A 16015-nucleotide genomic window follows, 5' to 3' on the forward strand; every position below is an offset into this window, starting at 1 on the left:
TTTTTTTTTTTTTTTAAATTGGGAGAAAAGGGAAATATGGCAGAAAAGTTGCAGGAACCCTTTAAAATATTTTCATACATAGTTAGATTAACTTTTTTCTTCTTACATGGCACTGAAAACAGCCATGAAGAACAGAGGAGGCCCCAGTGTCACATAAGTAGGTTTTCGTAGCAATCATGAGTCTTATCTCAATTACCCCTACCTGGAATACCAAATCCTCCCCTATAGCAACAGGAGGCAAATCCAACCGTCATCTCCTTCCTCCGGTGCATATAAGTTGCATTTTTAAGCTTCTCTGCAAAGAAAGGAGGGAGAGCTTCTAGTAACTGTCCCTCTCTCCTGCTGCCCCGAAGGTGTTTTCTTACTACAGTCTACATTAAAGTGCATTGGTACCACAGCTTGAATGATGAGTCCAAATTTCAAGTTTTGATTGTTTTGCTTTTTAGTGGGAAGAACTCCATGCTCTTGTCTTAATGCACTAATCTGTCCTGTTGAACTTTATATTCTTTAAAATATATAACTGCAGCACTGGACTTGCAGGTTACCCAACTAATGGGCTCAGCTGATGTGGGGTGAATGATGTACGTTGTCTACCTGGATTTCTCCCAGGGCTTTTGATAGGGTTTCCCACAGCCTCCTCCTAGAGAAACGGATACGTTACTGCCTAGAGAAGCGGTCCGTGCGGTGCACCAGGACATGGTTGTAAATCGCTCCTTTTCAGACTGGCAACCTGTCAGAAGTGGGGTCCCCCAGGGACTGATATTGGGCCCAACACTGTTTAGTATCTTTGTAAGTGATTTGGATGATGGGATCAAGTGTACCCTGATGAAGTTTGCCCCACAAACTGAGTGGGGAAGTGGACGCTTCGGAAGGGAGAGCCACTCTGCTCTCCAACCAGACCTGGATAGGCTGGAAGAGTGGGCTAACAAGACCCTTACAAAGTTCATCGAAGACGAATGTAAGGTCTTGTACCTGGGAAAACGTAACGCAGGAGTGCAGCACAGGCTGGGATCTACCTGGCTGGGGAGCAGCTCTGTGGAAAGGAACTTGGGTGTCCTGGTGGACAAGCAGCTCCGTGTGAGTGAACAGTGCTCTGCTGCAGCCAAGAAAACCAACAGGATGCTGGGTTGCATCAACAGGGGCATCCCCAGCAGAGACAAAGAAATCATCCCACTCTACTCAGCGCTTGTCAGGCCACACCGGGAGTACTGTGTCCGGTTTTGGTCCCCACTATGCAAAAAAAGGTGTGGACAGGCTGGAGAGGGTCCAGAGAAGGGTCATACAGATGATCGAAGGACTGGGAAGCCTGCCACATGAGGAAAGGCTGAATGAACTGGGTTTGTTCAGCCCTGAGAAAAGAATGCTTAGGGCAGATCTTGTCACCGTGTTCCAGTATTTAAAGGGTGGCTACAAGGAAAATGGAGACTCCCTTTTTACAAGGAGTCACCTGGAAGAGACGAGGGGTAATGGGTACCAGTTATTTCTGGGGAGATTCTAATGGGGCGCAAGAGGAAAATTTTTCACAATGAGAGTAATCAGCCACTGAAATGATTTCCCCCGGGTAGTGGTGGATTCCCCAACGTTGGAGAGTTCTAAGATTCAGCTGGACAGGGTGCTGGGCCATCTTGTCTAGACTGTACTTTTGCCAGAAAAGGTTGGACCAGATGCTCCTTGAGGTCCCTTCCAACCTGCTATTCTATGATTCTGTGAAGATACTGATGCTTTCCTGGAGCTGAAGTAGTCCTTGAATCTTCAGCTTTAAGGAGCAGTTAAAGAGGAGACCCCACACTTTTCCATCCCTACCCCCATACCCCTCCAAAGCTCTAACAGCTGACTACATTGGTTTTGCCAGCTTTCCTCCTCAGTCCTTAAGTTTATAACTGGAAACGACAGTCGTCTCTACGGCAAGGCCAGACTCCACCAGGTGTTGAAGGAGAGAACAGAATTAATGGAAAACCTATTAAAAGTCTCAAGACTTTAAACAGTGGTAGCACTGCTCCACGGGTACAGAAAAAGCCTGAGGAAGAGTTTCTGTAAGTAGCATGCAACCTCTGTGTATGTGTATGGATATATGTATATGTAGGAGGATAATCTTTGGTTCTCTTGTCTTACTAGGCCTCCTACTCACGTTCTTACCCTACTCCGAAATGAGTAGCTCGTACAGGCTCCTCATCTGCCTCTGAACTCACATAACTGCTCTGCTGCTGCAGTTGTACTTAAGAGCATTTCTTTTTCTGTAACAGTTGCACAGTTCTCCTTCACATCAGTTCTTCCTCTACATCTATTTGGTAGCTGCAGAGCGGGCAGATGAAATCATGGGGGTACCCTTTGGATTGAGTGGGGCGGTAAGTTTGGCTTCTTCCAAGCCTACACAACGTACCAAGTTGCACATTGTTGTTATTCATGTTGTCAGTAACCATAAAGATGGGAAGATGGTGGTCAAATGCCTGTATCAAGGAAAAAATAAAGATGCTAAAATCTAAGTAGCTTACTACAAATAATTTTTGGTTTCCCTTTTGGTGTTTCCAGTTCAGGCTGAAAGTGAACTGTTTGGCTAATGCCGACCTTGCTGGACTGTCACTAACCTCCCTTCCCTAGTGTTCTGCATGCCTTGAGCATCACTAGGCTCCAGTCATCTTTGGCTCCAGTTTCTGAAGTGTAATTTCTTAATTTTCTTTTTTTGTCTTCTTTTATTGTCAACTTTTCAAGAAAGTGGGTTCTCCTGAACCTGCTTACCACAGACTTCCCTTCCCCCAGCCCAGTAGTTTTGGCTGTATCCTATGAGTACTTTCAATTCACATCTCCAAAGATGTAAGACCATGAAAATAGATCTATTTTTTAAAGTTTTCTAAGGACAACTGCTTGTGCAAATCTACAGTTTTCTTACACTCCTCCAGACCTGTGTTGCTCTGTTGTGTCCTGTTCTAGACTCCTGCTCACTAAGGCAAGGACAGTCTTTCAGTTCGCACCTTGTAATGCAGGTCAGAGACCTGTAAGTCTGGTTCCTTCTTCCCTTTCTCAGTACCTTACATCAGTGTCCAATGATTGTCTTAGAAGCAGCTGATTAATGATCATCTTACAGGCAGGTGGCTCAGGTGTTACATCCTCCCTTGTCTGACTGGTGAAGTTGAGTTTGACTTTTCTCAGGCTTGTTCATAAAGTTGGGGCAATTGTTTTCATCCACTGCTGTTTTTCTTTGACTCAAGCCTCCAACCTGGCCATACTTGATGAAGTTGGTGGTAAGGCTGGAGAGTGACAAACACAGTGCATGTTCACCTCTGCTGAGCTTCCCTTCAGTTGCCCCGCTCTTCAGAGCAGCAAGTCACGATGGTTTTGTTGGTATAAAGAGATATTTTGGTTTGTTCAGATCTGTCTTACCTGGACAAGGGCTTTTGTGTCATTATTTTTCAATTTCCCAGCTCTCTGGGAAGATGAGAACATCTGTATTGGGTCAGATCAAAAGCGTCATTAGTCTACTGTCCTATTTCCAGCAGCAGCCATAGTGTGGTGGAAGGTCTGTTCAGACCAATGGCCCATCCAGCCCAATACACTCTCCAGCAATGGCAGTAGGAGACACTATTTAGCAAGAGTCTGTGAGCCTGGCCATTTCCAGTGACCCATTCTCCTCATATTTCCTCAGCAGTCATACTTCTTTAATAGCAGTGTGATGCTTCATTGCTGCTGATTGCCTTTAGCATCTCTTCATGGTCCATAAGTTTGCCTTTGAACCTACTGATGCAGTGTGCCTCCAACAGCTGCCTGTGGTAAGCTTCAGAGATTGCCCTTGAATAACCTCCCCCATCTCCCAGTTGAAGCCCCAGCCTCTGTTAGTGTCTTCTTACAGAGGCAGGTGCTTATTCCCTTGATTTTCGCTAAACCTTCTCCAGCTCTGTATGCCCTTTCTTGAGGTGCAGTGAACAGGACCGTACTCAGTGCTGAAGATGGCTGTGGTTGTGCAAAGTCTTTATTAGGGCCAAAAGTCTTGTTCCTTCATAATGATTCCCCACATCTTGTTGGCTAAATGCGCAGCAGCCAACAAAAGCCAGTTTCAGAGAACTGTCAGTGGTGACTCCAAGATCCCCGAATTACAACTGCAGGTTCCAAGTTCAGCATCCCGTAGATGAGTATTAGATTATTTTCCCCCTAGATGTGTAATGTATTTATCTACCCTGAAGCCCATCTGTCCCCACTCCCAGCACACAATTTTTTGAAAATCCAAATTATGAGGCCAACTGGATCTCCTTTATCCACATGCTTATTCATACACACCCCCCGGCGCCCAGAGGTTCAGTGGGCTGGAGCAGAGGTTTTCTGTTACAGAAGCCATGCTAGCTCTTTCCCAGCTGGTTGTGTTCATCCCATGCTCTGAGATCCTATTTTCTGAAAGAGTCCCTCTTACCTGGGGTGGGAGGGAGGCTGATGAGTCTGCAGATCCCTGAACCATCTCTGGGCTGTATGTGTAGATGAGACCTACCCTGGCAGACCACATGCATGCTGGTGCAGCGCTGCAGAATTACTGGCCAACATATGGGGTATGTTGCACAGCCGCATTCCCACTGGACTCCCAGGTGAACATCAGCTAGTCCTGGTGACTTGTTAACATTAACCTACTCATTCCATCTAATGCTTACTGTTGGTTTACCTTATATCAAGCTAGCTTCTCTGACCTATCTGCTACACGGAGTGGGTAGGGAGCAGGTGCCTCCCCACCATCTTCATCAGCAAAAGGAAAAGGAGAGAATTAACTGAGCTTCTCTGCCGTGGCTTTTTCATTCCTGAATGTCCCTTCTACACCTCAGTCATCCAACCGTCTCACAACTGCTAGTGCTTCCTGCCTATGAGTATTTACATAACTTTTTTGCTGTCGGCATAAGCATCCATTCCAAGGTGCTCCTCAAGTTCTTTTTGGGCCCTCTTAATTCCTGTTTACATTTGACCTGACTTGTGTTGTGGCCATTCTTGTTCTCATTTGAGCATTTCCATTTTTAAGTATTGCCTCCCCCCTCCCCCCAGTGAAGGGGGGACTGACTTTTCTAGATTAACCCGCCTGACTTTTCTATTGAGTTTTTTTTTTAATTTATTTTCTATTCCCTATTTTATTCTGTTTTCTACTTGCGTCCAAGGTTTTCACTGTTCTCTTTTTCACTTGTGCTATACCATTTACTTGGGTTTCTGATATAAGATCTTTGAACAGTCTCCAGGCTCGTGAAAGGCTTTTGAATTGGTCTTTATATGTTTGATCAGCTCCCTTATTTCTACATAACTTTCTTATTTGCAATTGAATAGCTATGGCTTGAGTCTATTTGGCTTGTCCTTTCCCACTGTAGTGTTAAACCTACTACCATTATGGGTACTATTACAGAGCAGCCCTTTAGCTAGCATGTCATGATCTAGCTCCCACACCCCTTGGGGAGTCTAGGAAAAAGTTCTTAAAATGCTTCCTGAACTACTTATTCTGTATCTCATTCTGGTGATGCATTTATTCACTCTGTGTAAAGGTAGCTTGAGAATTCTACAGTCACCAGTCATAAATTCTCAGGTTTTCTGATCTGTGATAGTATTTCCTAAATGCTGTCATCAGCATGATCATGGTGTTGGCTCCACCACAGTATTTCAACCCACAAGCATTCTACAATGAGTCTCTTTCCTATGATATATTTCTTCTATTACAGTTCTTATAGTCCTTCACGTACAGTGTCACTCCCGCACCCCTATGTCCCTCCCTGTCATTCCTGTAAAGTGGGTAGTGTGGCAGAGCTGCCATTGATTATCTTCCCCCCACTGCATCCCCAAGGTGCTGGTTTGATCAGGATTGCCATTTGATGCCAAGTGTTCTGGCTCCCTTGTGCCATTTTTAGACTTCTGGTGTTGGTGTAAATGCACCTGCAAGTACTGCCCTTGCTCTGTCACTCGGTATTGGCATTGTAGGCAGTTTGATTTTTTCTGTTCATTGTGACTGTGCTATTTATTTCCCTTCTGGTCTTTTCAGAGGCCAAATGAGTTTTAACCACATTCCTTCTGAGGAATGTGCCAGCTGTAAAAAGAAAATTTTCCATTCCCATCAGCTCTCTCAGCTATGGTTCCTTGCATCAGCAAACTGGAATTGTTTCCGTTAAGGTATAGCCCATCCATCCTTTACAGGTTACTCCTGTCTCCTGGTCTCAGCAGGCATAAATCCCTCCTTTCTACCCTAAGACTCCTCCACACACTAGCACTCAGTACCTCCACCTGCCCCCAGGGTCTCTCCCAGGAAACTAGAAGCATTCAGAAAAAGTCAGGAGAGGGGTCTCGGACTTCAGTCCCATTCTTATCCTTATCCTACAGCTTCCGTCCTGTTTGGTACCAGCATACCTACAGGCTCGTTCTTGCACCCTTAAGTACCTCCCTAGGTATCAAGCTTCACCACCCTGGTGCCTAGCAAGCAACTTGCCATGTTGTCCCCTCAGCCGCCACAAACCCAGCTGTTTGTTTCCAGTGACAAACCTGCTACCGCCACCACCTTCTTCCTGTTCTTGAAGGAACCCTTTCCCAATGGATTGTATTTGGTGCAAGAGGACACTAGTATGAGCTGGAAGGCAAATCTCATCAAAGACAGTAGATCATTCCTTCCATCAGGATGCCTGTCTTCCTGGGGAAATTGCTAAAAAGCCTGACCAGACCAAAGGTGCACAAGGGACTGGTGAGAGAGCATCTGTATCCGTGCTGTGATTGACAAGCGACCAGTAGAAACCACCCACGGTCAACAGAGTTGACTCTTCAAATAATGGTTTCTGTAGGGGCTTTTCTGTTCAGATGGATACATAATGATGGTTGTCTCCAGTGTTCAGTTTTCCTAAAGCACACTGAGCAGCATGTGTGGGCTACCCCAGAGGTGGCTGCATGTCACTGACATAGTACATACAAAGTGCCCTTTGACGGTCTTTTACTCAATGCTCTTCCTGTGGCCACTGTTGATATACTGCCATTGCAGAGCAGTCTTTCAGGATTATGTTTTTTAATGCAACTATAGATTTTATGGAAGATATCCTGGCAAATAAAACAAGAAAGCCGTTGTAACAGATGACTGGGAGTAGGAAAACAGCCCAGAAAGCTTTTCTGCGTGCAGTAGTGCTGCTTGAGAACGTTTACAGATGCTTCAGAGGATGGACCCGTCACTGACAGTGTGGCCACTTTAGCGAGGTACTAAGTTTTTGTCAGTTTCACGGGTAGGTTTCAGATGTCTTGGGCTGAGCTTGTTACTTAATGGAGAAATTAGCACAGATATATTTGCAGTCTTCACGAGAGGCTACTCTCCACCCATCATCATCAAGGGAGCAAGTTCCTTTGGCCTGACAGACAGGACAGACTCTTCCAGCTACATGTGAAAGTACACATTTACATTCACGAATGCCAATTACAACAGGTCAGAAATGTAACCCCCGACAACAGACAGGAACACTTTTTAATCAATATTAACTTTTCTACTTTGCCTTTACCATGCCTCCCATGCACGCTTTTTTTTCCCTCCTGCATGCCAACTTTTCCAGTGGCTTCTGGGGTGCTGTGCCACCAGCACACAGAATTTAAGTAGCTCTTCCTATTCTGCTAATTCCAGTTGACTGCAGATACATGTAACAACAGCGCTCGTGCTATTTCATTACCAGAGGATGCTGTAATGTATTTTCTGAAAGAACACTTGTTTTCTGCTTTGAGCTCATCTGGCTGAAGACGGACCTTGAGCTTTTAAGTATTTTTATTTATCATTGTTCTGCCCTTTCCATCCTACAGCAATTTCTTTCCTTCCAGGAGCCACAGTGTGGATAAAGTGCCACAAGATTAAATCTAATAATAGTTCAGTTTCCGGAAGGTGGAAACAGTTCAGTTTCCAGCAGAGGGTGGATATGCAGCTCTGGTGGAAACAACAATTAGTCACAGGAGAAATACGCATGTGTTCATCTGCAAGATACCTTTTTTTAGTTAAGCAACATCAACACAGATGCAAGGGAGCAAATACCTGTGGAGAAAGAAAATATCTGGCATGAAATTTACCCTTACAAGTATAAATACCAAATCTATCGGATCTTTGGACAACAGGTTATATTACTCCCTTACCACTAACATATGTTAAGATGGTAGAAAACCCTTTTTACCTGACCCGCTAGGAAACACGAGCGAGAGAAGGATCGGAAACAAAGAAAAGCATCATCTTAAATTTTCAGAGGATTCTTTAAAACCTTGGCACCATGTTAGGCAGCATGTGGTGTATATTACAGATCGCTCAGTTGCACCTCACAAACATCTTAAAGGTTTGATTTTTCCACATACCATTTTGCAACAGCTGGCATGTTTGTTTTTTTTTTTTTTCTTCTTTTTTTCTTCCTTACTAATACACAGTTCTTGAGTGGGTTGGCTGCGTACTCACATCTTTCTAAGTAGTTAAGCACCAAATTCTGCTTTTTTTCCCCATTTTGAAGAGCTAGACATGAGACAGTGGAGAACTGAGCTGAGAGAATTCATTTCTGCGTCTGATGGGGAGCTGGGTTATGGTGAAATCTGGGGTGGTCCTGTGCAGAGATGATCATCAATAATATAATAAAAAAAAAAAAAAAAAAAAAAAAAAAAAAACCAACCCAAAACCAAAAACAAAAACCCACAAAAAAATGAAATTATGTCTCTCCTTGTGAAAGGAAAGAGAACCCTAGAGCCATGGACACAAAAGTCACTTGGGATTTCAGGATGCTGAGAATCAGGCATTTCCGTTCTACCCATGCCCATCAATAAGAAGGGTGACCCTGGAGCTGAACAGGAGGACAGTGGGAAAGCAGATGGGTTGCTAGCAGAATTCCAGACAAATTCCAGTGAAATCATGTAATCTACAGACATTATTTCTATTTGAAAGAATCAGGAAATCTGATGAAAATGTGTTTGTTTCTGAGCAGACCTAGCTGGACGGGTTTATGGTCTAGCAGCTCTTAACAGTCTTCCCTCCCTGCAAATACCTTTCATCTATCAGCATATCTCCTCCTTCTATTAATTTGTTAATAATATTATTGTTCTTGTTTTAGCTCTGTGGGCACTGCGCAAATGAGGGAAATCAGACTTAATATCAGGCACTTTCCCAGCCTTAGCCGAGATGAAGTCTTACAGGGGAAAAGTGAAGATGGTAAGTTACCTTCAGTGGGACGTGCAAGCTGGGCACCATTCTTGAATGCAATTCCACTGCAGGCAGAGGAATTGTAAAAATGGCACTCCAGATCCTGAGGAAGTAGATTAATCGATCTGAAATACTAGGGAATGAAACTGATGCTTGAAGACAATGGGACAGGGAGAGGGGACCCTGCTTCAACAGCCAAGCTAGGTTCATTTTGACAGGTGCCAGTCTGGTGAGTGGTAGACACAATCATAAGTATATATTTAAAGAAGAATTTTAAAAGGTCGATAAACATCACAGTAGCGTAAGCTTCCTGGTTACTTAGAAACACAGCTCGGTGATTCAGAACCATTTCTTAAACGTATCTTTGATTGATATAGTCCCTGCAATGCAGGTAATAGAAGGCTGATTCAATCTGTCTGACACAGACTATCAGGTCTGTACTTCCCCCTGTTCCTCCCCATCTCCTTCATTTCCTTCTCTGAATCAATGTATTTGTGAGACATGGACTGGGTTCCAGCCAGGGATATCTGAAAATGCAGTCTCATATTGCCCAAATCTATAAAGAGGAAACTATTCAGACAACCGATGCACCTTAAGGGCAGAACATTAAATTGATCCTTTGGCAAGGAGCACCGCGTGTAACTTGACACAGCAATTCCCATAAATACTAATAAGGTTATCAGCCAAAGCACAGGTCATCTAGAGCTGGGTGCAAGCGCCTGCGCTGCCTGTATGCTCCCACTGCCTCCCCCCAGTCTGTGCCTTAAGAAGAGCTCATGGCAGTGCATCATCATGTACATTTGAGGTGGCTGCATTACTGAAGCGTGGCAAATCATCCAGCGGAAAAAGCAGTATCAGATAATCAGAAGGCAACGGCTCAGATCTGCTGCTGCCCTAAGCAAATGGAAGGGAAGTAGCTGTTGCTTCCTACACCTCCCTTTATTTTTTTCTAAATGTTGGAAGACCTGAGGGTAAGTGGTGTGGGGTCTTTTTGGAGCAGCCTGAGTCTTGATTGCCTTCCAGCATTTTCTCAGCTGAACAACTGTCCCACTTGCCACCGCTGGAACGCTGTGTGTTCCAGCTCCCCCCTTCTCAGTCCCTAGATGCTTTCCAATCGATTTGCATTTCCGGATCAGCACTGAAGGGTGTAATATGTGCAGCTGTGTTTACACATATAGTTGCATATATAGCCACATACACAGCACAGTTCTGAGTTACAGTCTGAACTGCAGTCCTAACTAGGCCGTTCCCTGAGCTGCCTGCATAATTCTGCAGAAAGCTACTGTTCCCAAAGCCACTTTGCTTGGAATTTAAATTTAATATAAACACACTTTGAAAAGAGCATTTTCTATATATTTTTAAAGAGAGTCTTAAAAAATGAGCATATATTATTAGGAGCTTTTCCTAGAAACCCTTCTGGCTGCTGCTATACATGCTTTCATGGAATAAGAGTTTTCCTCTCTGGTTGAGGAACATAAACATGACTCCAGGTTTTTCAGCGTATTATTGATGACCCCATATAGTAATGCACATTTTTGCCTCTTGGCCTCTCTTCGAAGACTGGCTACCTATTGAGCCACACGGTAGCCTAAAGAAAGTCACTCTGATGAAACATTCTTCATGATCAGTATGAATAAACTGTTCATTTTTACTTTGGATGCAGGGTACATTTTTGCATATGCCCAGCTATTTTTTCACTTGCTTTTAAGTACCTTACTCGGTCACAATGGCACACAATGCCATTGTCCGTACCAACCTCCGCAGCTGTTGCAAGGGTCCTCTGATTTTTTAAGTTGCTGTATGGTCCCATCTGATACAATAAACATTTCACCATTTATTTGTGAATGCCCCACTCAGAAAAATAGCTGAACCCAAAGTTTCAAAGCTAAAAATAGCCAGGCGTGTTGTCAGGGCCAAAAATAAAAATTTGAAGGCATGACATGTTATTAGAGGCTTGTTTCCACTCTTCTGATGGTTATTTGAGCTTCTTTAAGAAAATCTTCTGGAAGATGGCCTTCCATAACAGGCGAGACCCACACCGACAGCAGGAACGTGTTTGCATGGTTTCCAGTGCTGAAATGCAGGGCATCCTTTTGTGAGTGCTTGCCAGGTAGAAGACTTGCACGTTTTGCCATCAGATACCACCTTTTCTTTTCAAATAGTAGCTTTACGAAACTTGCCCGTCAAACTTGCCATATTAAATAGTAGCTTTCTTTTTAGATTTCTGTGCAAGTAAATATTAATGGACTGGGCTAATTCAATGGATTAAAAGACACATTCTAAGGGCTGTCAAATCCGGTTTGTGCCCATGTCAGAGTACGACAAGTTGTTGATCATAATTTTGCCAACTTGTACCCATAAAAGATCAAACTAAGCTTTAAGGAAATAATGCAACTGATAGAAAATTGCCAAACTTATGTATGAATTGTGGTGGGAAATATTATGCTCCAAGATGTAAATTTTGCAAATTACAAGTTTTTTTAATATTTTAATAAAAAAAAAAAAGAGTAATAAAAAGAAGTGGGTGCATGCAGCATGTGGCAGATCTACCACTGCATTATGCCAAGGAAAACATCCATTTTTGCTTTCTTTAACGTTTTCCAAAGTGAAGGTCTGATGTGAAGTTCACAGAAACCAGTAACAGACTTCCCCAGACTTCAGAATTATGCCTCTTATATCCTTATTCTTTAAGTTACCCTGATATCCTCTTCATTAAGAAAAATACTTTTCTAATATTTTAATAACTGTATGGCATGCCACAGAAAGCCCAAAAAACACTGTTAACTGTTTTTCTCTCAGCATTTACATCTAAGATGGTACGTGATGGCGTAGCTCCAGTGAAGTTGCTAAAATTCAGTGTCTTTTTGACTTTGGGGGGCTTTGAATATGTTCTGAAGCATTCACAAGGCCTCACTTGAAAAGGGAGCTAAACAGATTTTCTCAGTTCATGTACATCTCTCCAGGGATGCATAAGCTACAAGAGATGTAGATATATGGGTCAAATTCAGTGTTGCATCTGAAGTTTTCATGATCAGGATATCTATCTGGCAGATTAAGAAACCTTACAATACAGCCTTCCACTTATGAGTAGACTGGTGATAGCTGCATTTTCAAATTCCTGCTTGCATCTGAAATTAGGAATAACATTGCTCTGAAATGCCCTCGGAGGGCTACCAGACTTCCCCATACGTACAGCATGAAGGATGAGGATGCCTTTCTTATTCAAACTGATTCATCTTTTCTTAACACAAGACTCTGAAGGAGTTAAAATCTCAGTATAGTAAAGACTGAGGTCTTGCCAACCTTTCCTTTTTTTTTTCTTTTTTCTTTTTTTTTTTTTTTTTTTTTTTCTGTAAGGTGCCAGACGTAAAAATAAAGGAGATGTATCAGCATACTTCCTTACAAGCTGAGCTTCCTGATTAAGAATAAATGCAGGATGTACAGTGTATTTCATGCTGAAATGCATTCCCTGCTAGAATTTCACGAATACAATTAGCCATTAGCAACATCTCTACACACAGAGAGGACTCAGATCAGGAAATAATAGAAACAACCACATACTGCTAAAATGTGGAGAGGGAGAAAACCGCAAAACAAGAGCCAACTGTTGAGTTAGTATTGTCCTGATGTTGCTCCGTTTCTGTCTCTAGTCAGGCTGAGGAGAGTGAATGAGTGATTGTGTTGTAAAATGCCTGGCAGGAGCTACAATGCAGCAATTTTGTGCTTGTTATTCTGTGCAGCAGTGATGGGTAATCCTGCAATGCTGCATTTTACCAGTTTAGCCCTGTATATCTATACGTCTCTGCTTTTTAGGAGTGCCTCAAACATTCATGGATTATAATGATTTCAGTGACAGGAAATCCTTTTTTGGTTTTGGTTTTTTTTTTTTTTTTTTCTTCTTTAATGTCTAAGTGCTACAAAATACTTGTGAAAAGCCTGAGCACTCAAATGTGAAGCTTAATCTGAAAATTCCCTATGTTTGATGCTGCTTGGGGCCATCTCAGCATACAAGAACATTTTCTGGTTTGGTTTGTTGTTTGTTTTATTTTTGCGTGGCTTCTTTCCCTTACCACATTTTCCTTGCTGGGCACAGGAAAGACTTCTACTGGATTGGCAAGTGCAGCATTTGCACGCGTGCCTGGTTCTGAGCTTCTTTCAGCTGTTGCCTGCAGTATGTTTACCCTCTTTGCAGAATCTTTACATCTGTGGTGTGCAGAGAACCTGGCTGCTGCCAGGTTTAAGATGTAGGTTTAGGCCATCGAGCGTGCTTCAGCTTTCTTCAGTGTTTCTGGTTAGCCTGGGGTTACCTGAATCTGGTGCTTTGAGGAAAGTCTTCTCTATGTACTTTCTGCTTTCTATTGAGTGAATTGCAGTGCACTTTAATGTGTAATGCAACTAAATATTTTCTTTTCCAACAGTACTTCCAGGTATTTCTGACGTCCTGGTGAGGAGCTAGGTTCTATGATGTTAGGGCTAAAAGGAACAGAAACACACTGGGCTTGTGTCTCTGGTGGCTGGGCTTGCAAGGTGGCATCATAGCTTGGGCTGAGTACTGTGTAAGGAAAGATGTGCAGATTGGTGCTGAGAAGCTGATGTGAAGCACCCACTCTACTTATTTCACATTCAAAGGGATAGACTTCCTGATGTGCCAATAAAGACCATTCTTCACAGATCTACAAGCCCCCCTCCCTAAACTACAAAGAAACATCTCCCCACATACCTATGATTTTTATCTTTAATTGGGAATTAATTTTATTGTCCATGTTTTACTGCCACAGCTGGTTCTTATGGCTAAGGAATTTCTTCTTCTCCCACTGAGTCTAATTCCCTCAAAACTGAAACAAATCACATAATTCTCTCCATGATTGTGCTGCGATGATGTTGTCATATTTATTTTAATCTTCTCTTGAACAAGCCGTATTAAATAGTGAATTTTGTAAGGTTATTTAATTTAGACTTAATTGGCAATCTGAAGCCTACCAACATCTTTTTACCATTCATGGTAATGACTTTAAGGTGTACGCTGCCTGAATGCTGGGTCTGGTAGATCAGGAACAGGGTACAGCTCTAGGAAAAGGAGGAAGCCTAAGAAGGAAAGTAAAACCTCTAGGTAGTGCCCACGTGAGATCCAGCCGTGTTCCTATGGTAAAGCAAGGCTGGGAAGTTCATTGCCCAGCAATAAATTGCAGTGTTCGGTTCAAAAGAAATGTCTGGTGGACAGATCAGCTGAACAGACATTGTCAAGGTTTGGGAGAATTTGTGGCTTGTATCGAGAAGGGAAAAGAAACACGTTGCTGAGCAGGACCTTAAGGTAACCAGATGTTTTCGATGTGTCTTTTCTTTCTATTTTCCTTGGTGAGTGGGAAGACCCCAAACCTTACCTCTGTTTTCATAACCTAGTTATGCTCAGGAGAGACTACTCATGCCAGCTGAGCTAGGAAAGCTATGTACAGGCTACTGGTGCCATGCCAATATGCACAAGAAAAAAAAGTCAAACAGGATACAAATTCCTTTTTGGAAAACCTCTGTTTCTGAACTGTGCTTGAGCCCTTTTTTTGCCAGAATTGCCCCTTACTCGCTTTTCTGACTCCTCACCAAAGCTGAATGCTCTTCTTCCCATGCCAGTTCCTACTTGGAATACAAGCCTTTGACCATTGGGCTTTCATTCTGATGCTTTCTCCACAAAAGTAAATGTAGAGCTCAAGGACACTGTGCAAAGCAATAAAGCAATCATGCTTGCATCTTGAACAGGCACATCTTGTTTAAATGTTCAAGACATTGTATAAACATGCAAGGCACAGCAATTGCCTTCCCTCCCACCCCGCACTGAGATCAATGCATACCAGACTGGATAAAGATACTGTTTTTCTAAAGTTTAGGATTAAAACTGAAAATTACTTCAATGACTTAGTTGTCCTGGACTTGGACTACCAGATCCCTCCTTGGTTAATTTAATTGACCCCAACATAAGTTCTCTTCGAGGATTTCTGAACTATTATATAACGTAGTACATATACATACCTAGAAGGAAAGAAAGAGAGAAGGTTAAAATGTCTGATTTAAGCTGGCCTAAAGGAAGGCCATTGTGCTACCTATAGATTGATACAATGCTTATATATTTTTTTTAAATGTTTTACTATATGACCCCAAGGCTCAGATTCTTATCGACAGACTCTATCAACTTCCTTCAGCAAGCAGCTTTTGCTTTAGTTTACTCAAAATCTGAAAACAGCATCAAGGGTTAGAGCAATCTGAAATTCATCATCTACAGCTCCTCAAGTGTGAATTTAATATGAGAGTAAAGCTGACAGTATTATTGCTGCCAGGGTGCATGGCTCTGAAACGATTCAGCAGGGCCAGAATGAATTAGGTTTCTATCTGAAAAGGACGCCTATTGACAAAAATGTTTCAGCCCATTTCCCAAGGGAAAATCAAAACCATTCTTTTCCAGGATTCACATACAGAACTTTGGAAAGCATTTATTTTACAAACAAAACCAGACGTAATGCTTCCTCTCTGTGCTGCACTCATCATCTCAATATTCTAATAGATTTAACAAGAGGCACTAGTAAAAACCATGGTTTGAGCTGAGAAAAATATTTATAATGAATAACATACAAACCAGATTAATTTGGTCTCATTCCCCTTAAAGCAATAGTTTCCCTGTGGTGGTGTTTCATCTTACTTTGTAAGCAGTCCCGTTGCTAACAACGGAAAAGCCACCTTTCGGGATGGCTATGAGTGACCACTCCATCACAGTCACATTCAGATAGAGCTACTCATCAAACTGCTTCCTTCTTCTTCCTATTGCTATTGGAGTAGTTGCCTTCAAGTACTTGAGATTTTATTATCTGAACTATGGGATCAGTTATAATTCATGTG

General features: G+C 42.6%; 1 protein-coding gene across 2 annotated transcripts in view; it reads left to right on the forward strand.

Annotated features, from left to right (window-relative positions):
* MARCHF11 (membrane associated ring-CH-type finger 11) overlaps window positions 1-16015 on the forward strand; it is a 98082-nt gene continuing 82067 nt past the window's right edge. Inside the window, exons 1-2 of one of the 2 annotated variants that reach the window (XM_080377790.1) lie at window positions 1-2033; window positions 2244-16015. The exon at window positions 2244-16015 is cut by the window's right edge and continues 20753 nt beyond it. The gene's annotated coding sequence lies outside the window, so the exon portion shown is untranslated. The other variant, XM_080377789.1, reaches the window with a different exon arrangement.

The sequence above is a fragment of the Falco punctatus genome (genome assembly GCF_963210335.1).
Source record: "Falco punctatus genome assembly, chromosome: 3".
In the NCBI taxonomy this organism is placed as follows: domain Eukaryota; kingdom Metazoa; phylum Chordata; class Aves; order Falconiformes; family Falconidae; genus Falco; species Falco punctatus.